A 15,135-nucleotide genomic window follows, 5' to 3' on the forward strand; every position below is an offset into this window, starting at 1 on the left:
AGGGCTTGCCTGGCGGCGCAGTGGTTGAGAGTCTGCCTGCCAATGCAGGGGACACAGGTTCGTGCCCCAGTCCGGGAAGATCCCACATGCCGCGGAGTGGCTGGGCCCATGAGCCATGGCCGCTGAGCCTGTGCGTCCGGAGCCTGTGCTCTGCAATGCGAGAGGCCACAGCAGTGAGAGACCCGCGTACCAAAACAAAACAAAAAAGAAGAGAAAAAGAAAGGGTCTGAAAAATATCTGTAGAGATTATAGTCAAAAACTTCCCTAACATGGTAAAGGAAATAGCCACCCAAGTCCAGGAGGCACAGAGAGTACCATAGGGAATAAACACAAAGAGAAACATGATGAGACACATATTAATCAAACTATAAAAAAATTAAATACAAAGAAAAAATGTTAAAATCAGCAAGGGAAGAGCAACAAATAACATACAAGGGAATCCCCATAAAATTAACAGCTGATCTTTCAGCAGAAACTCTGCAAGCCAGAAGGGAGTGGCAGGACATATTTAAAGTGATGAAAGGGAAAATCTACAATCAACATTACTCTATCCAGCAAGGATCTCATTCAGATTTGACAGAGAGATTAAAACCTTTACAAATAAGCAGAGGTTAAGAGAATTCAGCACCACCAAACCAGCCTTACAACAAATGCTAAAGGAACTCCTCTAGGCAGAAAACACAAGAGAAGGAAAAGACCTACAAAAACAAACCCAAAACAATTAAAAAAATGGTAATAGGAACGTACATATTGATAATTACCTTAATGTAAATGGATTAAATTCTCCAACCAAAAGACATAGACTGGCTGAATGGATACAAAAACAAGACCCGTATATATGCTGTCTACAAGAGGCCCACTTCAGACCTAGAAGCACATACAGACTGAAAGTGAGGGGATGGAAAACGATATTCCATGCAAATGGAAATCAAAAGAAAGCTGGAGTAGCAATTCTCACATCAGATTAAAAAACTTTAAAATAAAGACTATTTCAAGAGATAAAGAAGGACACTACAAAATGATCAAGGGATCAATCCAAGAAGAAGATATAACAATTGTAAATATTTACGCACCCAAAATAGGAGCACCTCAATACATAAGGCAACTGCTAACAGCAATAAAAGCAGAAATTGACAGTAACACAATCACAGTAGGGGACTTTAACACTCCACTTTCACCAATGGACAGAACATCCAAAATGAAAATAAATAAGGAAACACAAGCTTTAAATGACATATTAAAGAAGATGGACTTAATTGATATTTATAGGACATTCCATCCAGAAACAACAGAATACACTTTCTCCTCAAGTGATCATGGAACATTCTCCAGGATAGATCATATCTTGGGTCACAAATCAAGCCTTGATAAATTGAAGAAAACTGAAATCATATCAAGTATCTTTTCTGACCACAACGCTATGAGACTAGATATCAATTACAGGAAAAAAACTGTAAAAAATACAAACATATGGAGGCTAAACAATGTGCTACGCTACTAAATAACCAAGAGATCACTGCAGAAATCAAAGAGGAAGTCAAAAAATACCTAGAAACAAATGAAAATGAAAATAAGGTGACCCAAAACCTATGGGATGCAGCAAAAGTAGTTCTAAGGGGGAAGTTTATAGAAATACAGTCCTACCTCAAGAAACAAGAAAAATCTCAAATAAACAACCTAATATTAAACCTAAAGCAGTTAGAGAAAGAAGAACACAAAACTCCCGAAAGTTAGCAGAAGGAAAGAAATCCTAATGATCAGATCAGAAATAAATGAAGGAAATGACAGCAAAGATCAATAAAACTAAAAGCTGGTTCTTTGAGAAGATAAACAAAATTGATAAATCACTAGCCAGACTCATCAAGAAAAAAAGAAGGAAAAGACTCAAATCAACAGAATTAGAAACGAAAAAGAAGTAACAACTGACACTGCAGAAATACAAGGATCATGAGAGATTACTACAAGCAACTATCTACCAATAAAATGGACAACCTGGAAGAAATGGATGAATTCTTAGAAAAGCACAAACTTCCGAGACTCAACCAGGAAGAAATAGAAAATATAAAGAGACCACTCACAAGCACTGAAATTGAAACTGTGATTAAAAATCTTCCAGCAAACAAAAGCCCAGGACCAGATGGCTTCACAGGCAAATTCTATCAAACATTTAGAGAAGAGCTAACAACTATCCTTCTCAAACTCTTCCAAAAGATAGCAGAGGGAGGAACACTCTCAAACTCATTCTATGAGGCCACCATCACCCTGGTACCAACACCAGACAAAGATGTCACAAAAAAAGGAAACTACAGGCCAATATCTCTGATGAGCATAGATGCAAAAATCCTCAACAAAATACTAGCAAACAGAATTCAACAGCACATTAAAAGAATCATACACTGGGCTTCCCTGGTGGCACAGTATTTGGGGGTCCGCCTGCCAATGCAGGGGACACGGGTTTGTGCCCCGGTCCGGGAGGATCCCACATGCCGTGGAGCGGCTGGGCCTGTGAGCCATGGCCGCTGAGCCTGTGCATCCGGAGCCTGTGCTCCGCAACGGGAGAGGCCACAACATTGAGAGGCCCGCGTACAACCAAAAAAAAAGAGAGAGGAAAAAAAAAGAATCATACACCATAATCAAGTGGTCAAGTGGGGTTTAACCCAGGAATGCAAGGATTCTTCAATATCTGCAAATAAATCAATGTGATACACCATATTAACAAACTGAAGGAGAGAAACCATATGGTCATCTCAATAGATGCAGAAAAAGCTTTTGACAAAATTCAACACCCATTTATGATAAAAACTCTCTGGAAAATAGGCACAGAGGGAGCCTACCTCAACCTAATAAAGGCCATATATGACAAACCGACAGCCAACATCATTCTCAAGGGTGAAAAACTGAAACCATTTCCTCTAAGATCAGGAACAAGACAAGGTTGCCCACTCTCACCACTATTATTCAACATAGTTTTGGAAGTTTTAGCCACAGCAATCAGAGAATAAAAAGAAATAAAAGGAATCCAAATGGGAAAAGAAGAAGTACAACTGTCACTGTTTGCAGATGACATGATACTATACTATACAGAATCCTAAAGATGCTACCAGAAAACTACTAGAGATAATCAATAAATTTGCTAAAGTAGTGGGATACAAAATTAATGCACAGAAATCTCTTGAACTCCTATACACTAATAATGAAAAATCTGAAAGAAAAATTAAGGAAACACTCTCATTTACCACTGCAACAAAAAGAATAAAATACCTAGGAATAAACCTACCTAAGGAGATGAAAGACCTGTATGCAGAAAACTATAAGACACTGATGAAAGAAATTAAAGATGATACAATCAGATGGAGAGATATACCACGTTCGTGGATTGGAAGAATCAACGTTGTGAAAATGACTCTACTACCCAAAGCAATGGACAGATTCAATGCAATCCCTATCAAACTACCACTGGCATTTTTCACAGAACTAGAACAAAAAATTTCACAATTTGTATGGAAACACAAAAGACCTCGAACAGCCAAAGCAATCTTGAGAATGAAAAACGGAGCTGGAGGAATCAGGCTCCCTGACTTCAGACTATACTACAAAGCTACAGTAATCAAGACAGTATAGTACTGGCACAAAAAGAGAAATATAGAACAGGATAGAAAGCCCAGAGATAAAACCACGCCCATATGGTCACCTTATCTTTGACAAAGGAGGCAAGAATATACAGTGGAGAAAAGATACCCTCTTCAATAAGTGGTGCTGGGAAAACTGGACAGTTACATGTAAAACAATGAAATTAGAATACTTCATAACACCATACACAAAAATAAACTCAAAATGGATTAAAGACCTAAATGTAAGGCCAGACACTATAAAACTCTTAGAGGAAAACATAGGCAGAACACTCTGCCATAAATCACAGCAAGATCCTTTTTGACCCACCTCCTAGAGAAATGGAAATAAAAACAAAAATAAACAAATGGGACCTAATGAAACTTCAAAGGTACAGCAAAGGAAACCATAAACAAGACAAAAAGACAACCATGAGAATGGGAGAAAATATTTGCAAACAATGCAACTGACAAAGGATTAATCTCCAAAATATAGAAGCAGCTCATGCAGCTCAATAACCAAAAAACAAACAACCCAATCCAAAAATGGGCAGAAGACCTAAATAGACATTTCTCCAAAGATATACAGATTGCCAACAAACACATGAAAGGATGCTCAACGTCACTAATCATTAGAGAAATGCAAATCATAACTACAATGAGGTATCACTTCACACAGGTCAGATTGGCCATCATCGAAAAATCTACAAACAATAAATGCTGGAGAGGGTGTGGAGAAAAGGGAACCCTCTTGCACTGTTGGTGGGACTGTACATTGATACAGCCACTATGGATAACAGTACGGAGGTTCCTTAAAAAACTAAAAATAGAACTACCATATGTCCCAGCAATCCCACTTCTGGGCATATACCTTGAGAAAACCATAATTCAAAAAGAGTCATGTACCACTATGTTCATTGCAGCACTATTTACTATAGCCAGGATATGGAAGCAACCTAAGTGTCCATCGACAGATGAATGGATAGAAAAGATGTGGCACATATATACAATGGAATATTACTCTGCCATAAAAAGAAATGAAACTGAGTTATTTGTAGTGAGGTGGATGGACCTACCATCTGTGATACAGAATGAAGTAAGTCAGAAAGAGATAAAACCATATGCTAACACATATATATGTAATCTAAAAAAAAAAAGGTTCTGATGAACCTAGGGCCAGGGCAGGAATAAAGACACAGACGAAGAGAATGGACTTGAGGACACGGGGAGGGGGAAGGGTAAGCTGGGACGAAGTGAGAGAGTGGCATGGACATATATACACTAACAAATGTAAAACAGATAGCTAGCGGGAAGCAGCTGCATAGTACAGGGAGATCAGTTTGGTGCTTTGCGACCACCTAGCGGGGTGGGATAAAGAAGGTGGGATGGATGTGCAAGAGGAAGGGTATATGAGGATATACGTATGCATATAGCTGATTCACTTTGTTATACAGCAGAAACTAATACAACATTGTAAAGCAATTATACTCCAATAAAGATGTTAAAAAAATTAAAATTAAAAAAAGGATTATTCTAAATTATTTGTCTATCTGTTCACAGATCTCCATTTCTCTAGGGTCCATTATTGGAGCTTTATTCGTTTTCTTTCGTGGTGTCATATTTACCTGATTTTTCATGATCCTTGATTTCTCACATCAGTATCTGCACATTTGAGTAATCAGGCTCCTCTTCCAGAGTTTACAGGTTTTCTTTGGCAGAAACAATTCTTCACCAGTTGGCTCAGTTTGGGTTTCTGGGTGTGTCTGCTGGTAATGTCCTTGAGAAGGTGAGGTCTGTCATTATGGTCTAATTTTGGGCGAGACAACTGTTCAAACTCTAAGGATGGGGAATGGTGGCAGGCTGCCACTGGCTGAGAACAGTTCGATAGGACTGCTGGCTTGGCTTCCTATCCACGTAAGGCTGAGTGTACGTTCTGCATTTGCCGGATTCTCTGGTCAGGCTTACTACATGGTTGGGACTGAGTACTATATTCAGCAGCAGACGGAGCTATGAATTAGCTTCCCTGCCCTGGCAAGGCAGCAGGGTAGGACCCAGCGCCTGTACAGCTAATTGTTTGGGGATCTGAATCAGGCGGGAGTGTGCACTGAATTCCCTGGTCAGATGTGGCCACTCGTTTTGCTCTGCAGATGAGGAAAGCCACCGTCTATGCTCTCTGTTCAAGTGCCACTCTACAAGAGGACTATTGAACGGGCTGTGCAGCTTCCTGTGTGCTCTGGTTAGTTTCCCTGATCAGACAGGCTGAGGCTGTATTCTGTGATGAGCATGGCTGTGAATTAGGTTCCTTGCCCAGGCACAGAGGCAGAAGCAGCTCCAAAGCTGGTCAAGCTTTCCTGTCTTAACTGAAGCTGACCCACACCTCAAGTTCCCTGCTTAAACAGGGCCACCCACTTTGCTCTGCCAACTCTCAGCTCTGCCTGCCTGCCTGTTGGCTCACCCGCTGCTGGGCTGCGCAGCTATCAGGAATTTTAGCCAGCCTTTCTGGTCAGATGGAGCCAAAATTCACTCTTCACAGTGGGCGGGGCTAAGTGACGGCTCCCTTACGGTGGTGGGCGGGGTGGGGATGGGTGTGCCTCCCAATTTCAAACCGGCTCTGCAATTGGGAAGCGCGACCTATCCTCAGCCTTGGCCATGAATTCATCCCTCTACCTGTGTACAGTATAGGAGGAACACACCACGCCCAGGACATGCAGTACTGGCTTTGCTCTGGGGGTGACCAGCTCTGCTCATTCACCATACTGTTCAAGCACCACTGGGCTGCAGAGCTTCTAGGAGTTGTTGTCAACCCTTCTGGTCAGATGGGGCTGAGGGACACTCTCCACAGTGGGTGGTCTTGTGAGGGGCTGGGATGGGAGAGGGAGGAGTCTTTCTGGGCTACTCTTAATTCCCCAGACAGGCTATTCACAACCAATAATTTAAGGTGAAGTGTTTTATTAGTCTAAGTCCTTGGTAAATAGTTATTACTACTATTAATCATGTATTTTCATGTCTGTATTCTGAATTTTCAAGCGCGATTGCACGCACTATTTCCCTTCATTTGTTATTTATTTAAAGTGAAAGACTGGTTACAGCACATGGGGAACTGAAGAATGATGATCACATCTTATTCTAAGTTAAAGTACATTTTACTATTAAAATAATCACGTAAACGGTGTCCTGTATGTGTAGGACAAACATCTTGCAAAATCATGATAGCCTTTGCAGGGCCTTTCCAACTCCACTCCCAGTGTAATTCTGGGATGTTACGCCTGAAATCTGGAGCAGTTCCATTAAGCAGGAAGGGCACGTTCCCAGCATGGAGGGTCACAAATAAAATCTGCTTTTCCCACTGGTTTGATCAGGACAATCTGCCTTTGTTCCTGGAGCTCTCTTAGGGATGTGGGGCTGGAAAATATAGTTATCATGGTACTGTCCTCTTACCAGTGCCCATTTTCATTTTAAAGAAAATTGAGATCTGCTGTCTTGTACAGTACTTCTGAAATGCCCTATATTGATTTCCAGTTTACAAAAAGTATTGGAAAACAGTCTTTCAGGCAAGAGTTTACTGTGTCATTTCAAAGTTTAGTTTTCTTTAATTAAACAGCTGAACTAAAAAATTATTAATGTTATATAAAAGCTTTATAAAAACATCCAAAGTGGTTAAAGTTTTAGGTCTAAACTCTCTTACTTATCTATTTATAGAAATTCTAAAGGAACTACTGTAGTGGAAAATGGCATTTTTGTTTATAGTTTCCATGGTATGTGCCTTTTATAAATGTTAACATTTATAATGTCATATTATATATTTTTCGATATTCAAAAATAACTCAAAATTCACACCAAAAAAGAAAAAGCTAAATTCTTCAGGTTAAGGTCAATCTGTAACCTCATAAAAGTTTCTGGTGAAATTTTCAATAACTCTGAGACTGACGAACTTTTTGTTCACGATGGGTTCTTCAGCCCACTGTGTTTCATGCCAACTAAACCTAATCTGTGTTTCCCTTGGGCCACAGCATCAGTATCCTATGGATATTTGTTAAGAAGGAAGGTTGTAGGGTTTAATCTCAACCTATTAATTTCAACCTTAGGTTTTTAGTCTAATGGACTTCCCAATGTTGAAGAACTCCTGCACCAAACTCAATCTGTCATTAAAATCTCCACCTGAACCCCTTCTGCACAAAAACACTAATGATTACTTTGCACACAATTTAGCTCATAGTAGAATCAGTAAATACTATTAAGCCATAGTAGAATCAGTAAATACTATTAAGCCATGGCCCATCCGATTCACCCAGTAGGTGACTAGACTACAGAGAGAAGATAGCTGGGAAAATAAGAAGTTTCATGAAATGAATAGCCACATGGCTTCAAAGAGAAGAAACCTGGATTTAGACTGGGAAGGACAGATGCACATTTTCCCCTTAACTTTATTTGTAGGAGAAAAATTTAGGAATAACATGCCTCCGTGTTGGAGAGAAACAAGATTGGCACTTTTGGCCTTAACACTCAGATTTATCTAAACTTAGCCAATTCCTTTTGGTCTCAATGACTTCATCTGAATAGTGACATAAAGGGATGGACTATTTGACTGTGGACATTAATATTTTATGATTCTAACATTAAAAGTGATCATAAATAACTCGATAAGTATAATATTAGTTATCAAAAGAAAATTATTAGTGATCTGTTGTTAGTGATCTACTATAGTTACTATACTGTATTGTATATTTGAGAGTTGCTAATAGATAAGACCTTAAAAGTACTCATCATAAAAAAAATATTGTAAGTAGGTGATGTGGTCACTATACTTATTGTGGTTAACATAATATATACGTATATAAAATCATATTATACACCTGAAACTTATCTATGGTTCTATGTCAAATATATCTCAATAAAGCTGGGGAAAAATGCTACTTTTTGCCAATAACTCCTTGTGGCGGGGAGCTCATGATCAATATACTGTCCAAGTACTTTAAATAGACTCTGGTAAATATAAGTTGAACTTTCTACTTGTTTTATCTTTTTACTGTGAAATATATTTACAGAAGAATACATAAAGCCTTCATAGAGTTTAATCAATAATTATAAAGTGATCACTAGTGTAATAATCAGGTCAGAAAGAGAATATCACTGACCCACAGATCCCTTCCCCAACCCATGTAGCCTTTTCCAATCGCAATTCTTTCTTTCCCATACAGGTAACCATTATCCTGAATTTATAGTACTGATTTCCATGTTATCTTAATCACGTTACCTCTGTATACTTTATCTAAACAATACAGTTTAGTTTTGCTTATTTTTGAGATTTGGATAAATGAAATTGTATTTTGTGTTCCTTTGTGTTTTTCAACTCTATTCAGTATAATATTTGGAAAATTGAGCCATAGCAGATGTTTCATTTTAATTGCTGTATAATATTCTACTATATGACTATACCACACTTATTTATCCATTCTACTATTGAGGAGCATTCAGGTTGAATCCAGTTTGGGGATATATTAAACAATGACACTGTGAACATATTTTTCCTTATAGCCTGCAGCACACAGCCACACATTTCTCTGGAATATACATCTAGGAGCAGAATGCAGGGTCATACGGTATGCATACCTTCAACTTAACTAATAATGCTGCACCATTTTGCGAAGTGTTTTTGCCCATTTCTATACTTATCGGCAGTACATATGCATTCCTGAGAGCTTTGTCACTACCTAACAGTATATTACTTAGGCTATTATACTTAAGATTTTCTATGTCCCAGTCAGTTTGCTAGGAACTAGGAACACAAAGGTGAATACAACAGACACTCTTTCGCTGTATCCATTATAAACTGAAATAATGCTAAACGAATCCTGCATGCCCCTCAGGATTCAAATTTCTATCCGTACTCCAGTGGGTCCATAAACTACGAACATGATTTTTTAGGAAAGAGTCCTACTGCAGAGGTAAAAAAAATCTAAGGCATCATCCTGGTCATGATTAACACCATATTCAAAAGCAGTTCAAGCTGCTTCACTTCTGTTCTATTGGTTTGGGACGTACATCTTACATGGGGAATAATATGCTTCTCTCATGTCACAGGGAACAATTCCTGGATTGTTGCTTTGGAGGTTATAGGTTGCATGTCTTAGCCTGACAAATTACGGATGGAATGAAGAACACAGGGAAGGGGAAGGGTAAGCTGGGACGAAGTGAGAGAGTGGCATGGACATATATACACTACCAAACGTAAAATAGATAGCTAGTGGGAAGCAGCCACGTAGCACAGGGAGATCAGCTCAGTGCTCTGTGACCACCTAGAGGGGTGGGATAGGGAGGGTGGGAGGGAGACGCAAGAGGGAGGGGATATGGGGATATATGTATACGTATAGCTGATTCACTCTGTTATACAGCAGAAACTAACACAACATTGTAAAGCAATTTTACTCCCAAAAAGATGTTAAAAAAAAAAAAAAGCAGCAACAAATGGTATCTTATGCTTCATGTCAGAATAATATTTAATCAGTTTTTAAATAGGAATTCTGATTTCATTTAAATTCAATGAACACATTTTTCTGAGTGCCTCTGTTTTTGCACATGCATCTACTGTGCTTGCAATTACAAAATTAGTGCGTATAAATCATGTACAAAGGCACTGAATCATTATAGATTTGGTACTCAGATACAAATATACATTTGTGTGCATAAATGCAAAATGAAACATAAAAAAGAACCTGAGAAAATCTGGTACTGAATAGCAAGTAAAATACTGTGCAGCAGAGCAATTCTCTTATTCCCACAGTAATTTGCCGGAGGAGTTAATTCTGATAACCCAAGTCTGGCAGTGGTCTGCACAGCATGCAACTGGAAAATTATACATCATCCTAAGATGTATGAAAAAGTGATTTTTCTCAACCATATTACTATACTGTTCTTAATCCTTTAAAACTCATATTATCTGAGATAAATGCTTCTTTTAAACAGGTGGGTTTTTTCCCCTTGGTAGGATTCATCCTTTAATAGTCCATGGTGGGCATTTAAACCTGTGCAGAATCTCTTGGTTATTCTCTGGAACTTGTCACTGCATTACTTCAAGAAAAAAGTCTGAACCACATACAAAATAACAACCAAAGCAGTTGTAGCCTTCAAATTATTTTTAAAGTGGTAAATGGCAACTGCCGACAGAATGTATAAAGCTCCCAGTTTTGGATCTGCACTCAGTACAGGACACAAACAGCCGGGTTCTGTCTGCCAGTGACAAAGGACTCTGCAGGCTTTGTCAAGTGCCTATCATCCACAGAGGTTGCCAGCACTGTTTACAGTCACAAATACAAATTATTTACTGCAGCATATTAAGTAATAGGGTAGATTTATAGTAGCAGGAGAGGCTGATAAAACCACTGGCAAGACGTAGCTTGTAGAAGTAATAAACAAATTAACCAGAGGAGCAGCTGGGGAAAGTTCAGGCATATGTGTGTGCATTTGGTGAAAATGCAATGTTGACTTCAAAATGATGGGGAAAAGAATTCTCTTCCTTCTCCTCTGCTCACCTCAAGGCACAGAATCTAAAAAGGATACTTTCAAATTTCATTGTCTGTCTGCTGTTGGAAATCAGCTGTAGTATATGTAAGTCTCCTATTATTGCTATAAGTCCACAATCCTGCACGACAACCCCCTCGGCTATGAAAGAGAATGGCTGTTAAAAAAGTGTATATTTTCATTGTCAGCTGTAGAAAAATGAGCAGGGGACGAAAGAGCCCTAGGACTTACAGATTTGCTTGCCTCAATCTAAATATGGCTTGCGAACTATTTTTGCTTCATCATTTTGGAAATCACTACATACGTACACACACACATTACTGTAGAGAACACTTCTGAAAGTTTCAAGTTGGAAAAAAAAGACTCTTCCTAGGATTACATAACTTTAATTATGACTTCCTTCTGGCATTTTAGCAGGTGGCATTTCAATGATCAATGAAGCTCTGGCATCTGCGCTTCCTTGTATATTTTGCTAGTCTGCCAGTCCACTGATCTAGAATTACCTTATCGTCAGCATCATTTTTAAATGCCTATAAAAACCAGGTCTTCTGACACCTTTATTCACTTTGTAGCATAAGAGTTATCTAAAATTCTCTCATAATTTTTCCTTCGGGAACAAAATTTCTTTTTCTTTCCCTCTTTGATTCCATGCCTTTGATTTGATTCCATATAAGACCCTTTCACTTATGGCATGTGTAGTACTCAAGACAGACTGGAATAGATACATCAAAGCAAAAAGCTGAACGTGTTAGGCACTTAATAAATTGCCATTGAATGATTAGAGATGCCAAATGTGCCTGGGAAAGACGGCATCTTGACATTTCAAATCATTTCCATTCTGCATAATGATACTCTGTGTATACCTTTGGCTTCTGTCGTGCTTATTAAAACATGCTGTCATGTCTACCACCTCATCTGATCTTCGCAGTATTCTTGTGACCTTGGCAGGAAAGCCATTCATTCAATGTTTATTATCTCTTATGTGATAGGCACTGCTCTTGGCACTAGGAACAGAGGGGGAAATAAATGAAACGCTCCTATTTTAAGGGAGGGGGATTACATTCTAGAGGTTATGACTGCTAATCTACAAATGTGAAAACAGAAGTACCAAGAATTAAAGGTTAGCCCCAAGTAAGCAGTTGCAGGGACACAACTAGTAATCAGGTCTTCTAGGTCCTGCTTGTGGTTCCCAGGTTACTCATAACCCTCTTTGGATTTGGTATTAATTGCTGCAAAGAACGATGGTCACAAACCTTGAGCAGAAATGTTCAGTTTGTTAATTTGAATGGAAACCCTCAGATTGTACTTGACGATATATCATGTGCAATTTTAAAGTCTCTTTACACGCAAAGATTTTAAATGACTCCTTGTACCAGGGAGAAACACTTTGGGTATTTGTATCTAGTTTATTGCACAAACTGGTCCTGGTCAGTTGTGAGCAGAAAGAAAATAGATTCTTTCTCACCAAGTCCCCTTCAAAGATCTCTACATCTTTCTTCCTCTCTTCTGCTTTTATACATTGCTTTCCAGTATTTCAAAGATCAGTCTGGTTTAAGGTGATCACTCATCCAATTGAGAATTGCTCCCTTCTCCCAGCTGAAGCCTGGACTCAACACCACCTTATGGGCAGGGGGTACCAACGACTTCTTTACTCCCTGCCCGTGGCTCTTCTAGCCTTTTTACCCATTAACAAAGCTGCCTCTTGATCCCTTAGGTTGGAGGGGGGAGACAAAAGAGAAGCAAAAAACCAATAGATGTCACTTGACTGGTAGGCGTATAACCTAATATTGGTGCCCTACGGATTTTGATGTCTGGATCCCGCTTTTCCTCTTCTGGAATGCTTCTGAGGGGTGTTTAGACTGCTGTTGCTGGGGTTTTTCCAGCTGTATTTCTCTGACATAAGTGATGTCTCCTCTGGCTAATGCTTCTGTGTTTTTCCTCAGCCCTGTTTTGCAGTGATTCACCCCACATCGCTTTCTCAGTAAATCACCTCGCCGCCAAACTCGTGGCTGGGGTCCACTTCAAGATGACCTAAACCTGGCTCCCTTCTGTAAAGCCCACGTGAGGCTCATGGGAAAAATGCACCTTTGCCCAGCCAATCTCTGGAAGGGGAGGCCATTCCCAGAAGCAGTGCTCTTGGCTATGCCACACGTGCCTAGTACCTACCATCTCAGCGCAGTGCCACACAATTAGGATCTTGATATCTAATTCTTTCCCTTTGCACAACAGTACCCAAAAGGCTGTCCTACTTAGAGTCCATTATTCTACTCAATCAATAATGAATGACTGTTATTTCATCATTTTCACATTAGCAAAGATTAGCACTTAAATGTGTCTAGTAGGTGATATTAGTATAAGCCACTTTTGATAATATTCTAACACCAAATAACATCCCTTTCTATTTTCTACCATAACTGTGCCTATGCCCTTCTTCTACTTCATGCAATAAAGTAGTTTTGGAAGGTAGGACTTAACAGAGTGTGCATCATTTGTCCTTTAGAGCAATGACTATATGTGTTCTGAGACTGAGCCTATGTACAACTGCTAGAATGGACACAGATAAGATGTTTCATACAGTTTGCAAACTAATCATTGTGGAAGATATGGACTGCAATGGCCATGCTGGGCATGAGTTAATTTATATTTATTTCAAAACACTTTAGAGATGCAAAGGACATGCTTGAATCATGCAGTGCTCATTAGTCTTCTCTGGGGTTTACTCCAGTATGCAGTGAGTTCTTCTAGTTTATGGAGCTGTCCTTGCTTTTTGAAATGTACAATATCTTCATACACACAAACCTGTACCATCTCTGATAACTCTATGTTGAACTAGATACTCCAGAGCTTTACTAGGAGCACCCCCCCCCCCATTACTTTTAGTTCATCTAGTAAATTTACAGTATTTCTGCTTTTTGTTAATTTTCGTGGTTACCATTCGTTAGTTGGCCAAACCATCCAGGTCCTATCCATTATTCACCAGGTTAAGTGGAATATCATTGACACTGACCTTCAGTGGGTATGCCATGGGCACACTCCAGAATTTCATTGGTTACTAATTCTGTCATTCGAAACAATGGATGGCACAGAAATAATACTGATGTTGATACATAGAAATCTTATGTGAATTCTGAATCAATTCTAAATCTCTAGTGTGTGTGTGTGCGTGTGTGTGTGTGTGTGTGTGTGTGTGTATAACCTTCAGACTGCTGCAAAAACCTTCAGTTTGCTCTAGAGTTTCACCTGGAGTTATGCTCTAAGGGATAGACAAAAACCAGATATCAGTTTGCTGGGACTAATTTTACAGGAGGTAACCCATTAAGCTGATATTTCATAGTCTTTTAAATCCTCAGAATAAATACCAAAGGAAAAAAATACGTTTTGTTTAACTATCCTGATTATAGCAGTGTTTTCAGTCCACTCTGATAACCTCACACGATGTAGCATTGAGGGAATCTGCTGGGAAATAACAATACTGTCAGACTCATTGGTTCTGACACAATCAGGCTCACCAGACTGTTTCTGACTAAAGGTGGTGAATGAAGTCAACAGCCACTGAAAATAGCAAGTACGATCATCCTTGTGCATTTTCAGAGCTGAAGAGGCTCTCAGATGCATCTTGGTGCATTACAACAGATTAACTCAGGTACGATTTAAAATTCTTCATTCTTTGAGTGTGAATGATGACATGAATAAAGGTTTTCTGTCCCAACTTCTCCCTACAGATCATCCCAGATGTTTTACCTCATATCAGTCTTTTACATTTTCTAAATTCCTATGGTACTTGCTATCACACATTTTGACAATTTAATGATATATTTTATTATCACCTCTCACACACAGCCTCTGCTTATAGGCAAGAGAACATGTCTCACACATTATCTGTATCTTTCATAGTGTCTAGTATAGTGTTAGGCAACTAGAAGGCATCTGATAAATTCTTGCTTATTGGTAGCAAGTATAATGTCAAACATTCTTGGGAAGAAGAAACTAGATTTAAATATTGTTGTCT

This window comes from Delphinus delphis, chromosome 7 (genome assembly GCF_949987515.2).
Source record: "Delphinus delphis chromosome 7, mDelDel1.2, whole genome shotgun sequence".
NCBI lineage: Eukaryota > Metazoa > Chordata > Mammalia > Artiodactyla > Delphinidae > Delphinus > Delphinus delphis.